Genomic DNA, 6,000 nt, shown 5'->3' on the forward strand with positions numbered 1-6,000 from the left:
TGACGCATGGTGCAGGAAATGGCAATTGAATCTCAATGTAGACAAGTGTAGTGTGCTACGAATACATAGAAAGAGAGATCCTTTATCATGTGGCTACAATATAGCAGGTCAGCAACTGGAAGCAGTTAATTCCATAAATTATCTGGGAGTAGGCATTAGGAGTAATTTAAAACGGAATGACAATATAAAACTAATCGTCGGTAAAGCAGATGTCAGACTGAGATTCATTGGAAGAATCCTAAGGGAATGTAATCCGAAAACAAAGGAAGTAGGTTACAGTACGTTTGTTCGCCCACTGCTTGAATAGTGCTCAGCAGTGTGGGATCCGTACCAGATAGGGTTGATAGAAGGGACACAGAAGATCCAACGTAGAGCAGCGCGCTTCGTTATAGGATCATTCAGTAACCGTGTAAGCGTTACGGAGATGATGGATAAACTCCAGTGGAAGACTCTGCAGTAGAGATGCTGAGTAGCTCGGTACGGGCTTTTGTTGAACTTTCGAGAACATACCTTCACCGAGGAATCAAGCAGTATATTGCTCCCTCGCACGTATATATCTCGCGAAGAGACCATGAGGATAAAATCAGACAGATTAGAGCCCACACACAGGCATACTGACAATCTTTCTTTCCACTAACAATACGAGACAGGAATAGAAGGGAGAACCGATAGAGGTACTCAAGGTACCGTCCGCCACACACCGTCAGGTGGCTCGCGGAGTACGGTTGTAGATGTAGATGTAGACCAGATGGCAGTTATAAGAGCCGAAGTGCACGACAGGGATGCAGCAGATGAGAAGGGAGTGAGACAGGGTTGTAACCGATCTCCGATGTTATTCAACTTCCATATTGAGCAAGCAGTAAAGGAAACAACAGAGAAATTTGGAGTAGGAATTAAAATCGATGGAGAGAAAATAAAATCTCTGAGGTTTATTGACGACATTGTAATTCTGTCAGAGACAGCAAAGGACCTAGAAGAGCAGTTGAACGCAACGGACAGTGTGTTGAACGGAGGAGATAAGATGAACATCAACAAAATAAAAACGAGGACAACGGTTTGTAGTAGAATGAAATCAGGTGATGCTGAGGAAATTAGGTTAGGAAATGTGACACTTAAAATAGTAGAGGAGTTTTGTTATTTCGGGGGCAAAATAACTGATGATGGCCGAAGTAGAGAGGATATAAAATGTAGATTGGTATTCGAAAGGAAAACCTTTCTGAAGAAGAGAAATTTGTTTACATCGAGTTTAGATTTTCGTGTCAGGAAGTCTTTTTTGAAAGTATTTGTATGGAGTGTAGCCATGTATGGAAGTGAAACATGGACGACAAATATTTCAGACAGGAATAGAATAGAAGCATTCGAAATGTGGTGCTATAGAAGAATGCTGAAGATTATACGGGTAGATCACGTAACTAATTTGGAGGTACTGAAAAAGGGATTCGTGGCACAACTTGACTAGAAGAAGGAATCGGTTGGTAGGACACGTTCTGAGACAACAAGGGATCACCAGTTTAGTATTGGAGAGGAGCGTGGAGGGTAAAAATCGTACAGGGAGTCCAAGACATGAATACTCTAAGCACATTAAGAAGGATGTAGGTTGCAGTGGGTACTTGAAGATGAAGAAGCTTGCACAGGATAGAGTAGCACGGAGAGCGGCATCAAACCAGTCTCTGGACTGAAGGCTACAACAACAACAACAACAACAATAGGACAGCAATGCGCATAATATATTTAAGTTTTAGTTGTCTACCGTAAGGTAGCCGTTCGGGTTTAGCCGAGCGGTCTCAGGCGCTGTAGTCATGGACTGTGCCGCTGGTCCCGGCGGAGGTTCGAGTCCTCCCTCGGGCATGGGTGTGTGTGCTTGTCCTTAGGATAATTTAGGTTAAGTAGTGTGTAAGATTCGGGACTGATGACCTTAGCAGTTAACTCCCATAAGATTTCACACACATTTTAACATTTTACAGTAAGGTAGGAAATGTAAGATGTGTGTGGTCGTAAGGTTGCAATTCTTGTTTTTGGGGAAGGAGACCAGACAGTGAGGTCATCGGTCTTATCGGATTAAGGAAGGACGGGGAAGGAAGTCGGCCGTGCCCTTTGAAAGGAACCATCCCGGCATTTGCCTGGAGCGATGGCCGCACGCGGGATTGAACCGTCGTCCTCCCGAATGCGAGTCCAGTGTCTACCCACTGCGCCACCTCGCTCGGTGGTTGCAATTCAAGGGGGTATTCATGTTCCTTTGTCATTTCTCTGCACTCTGAAGCCAGATATTTACAGAACTGTGAGATACGTGCAGCTGAATTGTACGCAGTAGTAATAAGCTGAGAAATATCCACTGTTTTCTAAATAATTACCTGACGCCTCATAAAAAACAACATATTTTGGATTAATTTAAATAAAGAGAACTTTCTCAGCTGGTTTTTCTACAGCCACACCAGCATTTACAAGAAAAACTTGCATTCGTAAGATAGACGGAGCCCTGAAACCATTTACGACAAAATAATGCGGTATCATGAAAAAATTGTAGTGTTCGTTTAGTTTATCGTCATCATTATATAAATAAACAGTAGGTATAACACAGCATACATTATTTGTGCTCATTTAACTAAACATATTCTGAGTAACAGCTATACATAGTTCAGTATGGATCAACAGCCGACGAGCCCTGCGGTTGTTTGAGATTCTTTACTATGAAGGCCTTGTTTATTTTCATGTCGGTCCAGATTATGTGCCTTCCGACCGCTGCTGTTATATTTGCGTAACGGTCGAAACAGTATATTTTGCAGCTACTTGTGTTGCCTCTGTTGAAAACGTAAACATGAAAATACATATATGTGATCAAATCGAATACTTTATCTTTCAAAATATTTCTGTTGCGTACCAGGGATGTATTGCTATTTTTATTGAGATAATCTCCTGCTTTTATAAAAAAAATATCAGTTTCTTTTTCATTTCCGTTCACATATGTTTAAATTTGACGATTACATTGCTAATGGTGTGGATCAAAGCCATTAATTTCTTAACGAGATCTTTTTTCAAGAAACAAATAGGACTCAGAGACAATAATAACTGAATGCAACAAGACTAAATCTGCACTGGCTTGTATCCATTTAATAGTGTCGTTTGTGACACAAGTGTGGCATCAAATTATGTTCAGTCCTTATGAAGTCTAAGACAAACAAAGCTTTAATGGTCAAAGGAGATGGTAAATTACTTTCACTTTGAATTAATACCATGTAGGTTGGAAGGATACATCTACCCGTACGCAAAATATTCATGAAGCAAGACGGACAAGCTGGAACTATGTACGAATCCTATCGAAGACAATAAACACCGGGTTTTTTTTAAACTGAAGAACTGTATTTAGACTGGAAGATCATTTCCGTTCAGTGGAAATTGTGGTCTGTCCAGACAAAGCGCGGTATCCTTGGAAAGGATTCACTAGCGGTGGAAGACAGTCTTAACAGAGGTTAACTCATTTACCATAGATTACAATATACACTCCTGGAAATTGAAGTAAGAACACCGGGAATTCATTGTCCCAGGAAGGGGAAACTTTATTGACACATTCCTGGGGTCAGATACATCACATGATCACACTGACAGAACCACAGGCACATAGACACAGGCAACAGAGCATGCACAATGTCGGCACTAGTACAGTGTATATCCACCTTTCGCAGCAATGCAGGCTGCTATTCTCCCATGGAGACGATCGTAGAGATGCTGGATGTAGTCCTGTGGAACGGCTTGCCATGCCATTTCCACCTGGCGCCTCAGTTGGACCAGCGTTCGTGCTGGACGTGCAGACCGCGTGAGACGACGCTTCATCCAGTCCCAAACATGCTCAATGGGGGACAGATCCGGAGATCTTGCTGGCCAGGGTAGTTGACTTACACCTTCTAGAGCACGTTGGGTGGCACGGGATACATGCGGACGTGCATTGTCCTGTTGGAACAGCAAGTTCCCTTGCCGGTCTAGGAATGGTAGAACGATGGGTTCGATGACGGTTTGGATGTACCGTGCACTATTCAGTGTCCCCTCGACGATCACCAGTGGTGTACGGCCAGTGTAGGAGATCGCTCCCCACACCATGATGCCGGGTGTTGGCCCTGTGTGCCTCGGTCGTATGCAGTCCTGATTGTGGCGCTCACCTGCACGGCGCCAAACACGCATACGACCATCATCGGCACCAAGGCAGAAGCGACTCTCATCACTGAAGACGACACGTCTCCATTCGTCCCTCCATTCACGCCCGTCGCGACACCACTGGAGGCGGGCTGCACGATGTTGGAGCGTGAGCGGAAGACGGCCTAACGGTGTGCGGGACCGTAGCCCAGCTTCATGGAGACGGTTGCGAATGGTCCTCGCTGATACCCCAGGAGCAACAGTGTCCCTAATTTGCTGGGAAGTGGCGGTGCGGTCCCCTACGGCACTGCGTAGGATCCTACGGTCTTGGCGTGCATCCGTGCGTCGCAGCGGTCCGGTCCCAGGTCGACGGGCACGTGCACCTTCCGCCGACCACTGGCGACAACATCGATGTACTGTGGAGACCTCACGCCCCACGCGTTGAGCAATTCGGCGGTACGTCCACCCGGCCTCCCGCATGCCCACTATACGCCCTCGCTCAAAGTCCGTCAACTGCACATACCGTTCACGTCCACGCTGTCGCGGCATGCTACCAGTGTTAAAGACTGCGATGGAGCTCCGTATGCCACGGCAAACTGGCTGACACTGACGGCGGCGGTGCACAAATGCTGCACAGCTAGCGCCATTCGACGGCCAACACCGCGGTTCCCGGTGTGTCCGCTGTGCCGTGCGTGTGATCATTGCTTGTACAGCCCTCTCGCAGTGTCCGGAGCAAGTATGGTGGGTCTGACACACCGGTGTCAATGTGTTCTTTTTTCCATTTCCAGGAGTGTATTAGCCGTTCAGAAGAGGACATCAGATCTAAACTACGCCTGGTTTTTGAGTTAACACGGTTTGTAAAGCCAAATTGACAGAGGAACCCTATTTCTATGTTTAATGTAACTGTTTAGAATGCCGAAGAATGAAATAGGTATCCCTAGGTACAAATGTATAGTTGAATATTACTAAATTACACGGGACTGACATCAAATATTTCCATTACACACTATGAGCTCAGTAGCATCACTATGGCAATATTTGCAAAGGAAGAACTACACTCCTGGAAATTGAAATAAGAACACCGTGAATTCATTGTCCCAGGAAGGGGAAACTTTATTGACACATTCCTGGGGTCAGATACATCACATGATCACACTGACAGAACCACAGGCACATAGACACAGGCAACAGAGCATGCACAATGTCGGCACTAGTACAGTGTATATCCACCTCTCGCAGCAATGCAGGCTGCTATTCTCCCATGGAGACGATCGTAGAGATGCTGGATGTAGTCCTGTGGAACGGCTTGACATGCCATTTCCACCTGGCGCCTCAGTTGGACCAGCGTTCGTGCTGGACGTGCAGACCGCGTGAGACGACGCTTCATCCAGTCCCAAACATGCTCAATGGGGGACAGATCCGGAGATCTTGCTGGCCAGGGTAGTTGACTTACACCTTCTAGAGCACGTTGGGTGGCACGGGATACATGCGGACGTGCATTGTCCTGTTGGAACAGCAAGTTCCCTTGCCGGTCTAGGAATGGTAGAACGATGGGTTCGATGACGGTTTGGATGTACCGTGCACTATTCAGTGTCCCCTCGACGATCACCAGTGGTGTACGGCCAGTGTAGGAGATCGCTCCCCACACCATGATGCCGGGTGTTGGCCCTGTGTGCCTCGGTCGTATGCAGTCCTGATTGTGGCGCTCACCTGCACGGCGCCAAACACGCATACGACCATCATTGGCACCAAGGCAGAAGCGACTCTCATCGCTGAAGACGACACGTCTCCATTCGTCCCTCCATTCACGCCTGTCGCGACACCACTGGAGGCGGGCTGCACGATGTTGGGACGTGAGCGGAAGACGGCCTAACG

This window comes from Schistocerca americana, chromosome X (assembly GCF_021461395.2).
Source record: "Schistocerca americana isolate TAMUIC-IGC-003095 chromosome X, iqSchAmer2.1, whole genome shotgun sequence".
NCBI classification, from domain to species: domain Eukaryota; kingdom Metazoa; phylum Arthropoda; class Insecta; order Orthoptera; family Acrididae; genus Schistocerca; species Schistocerca americana.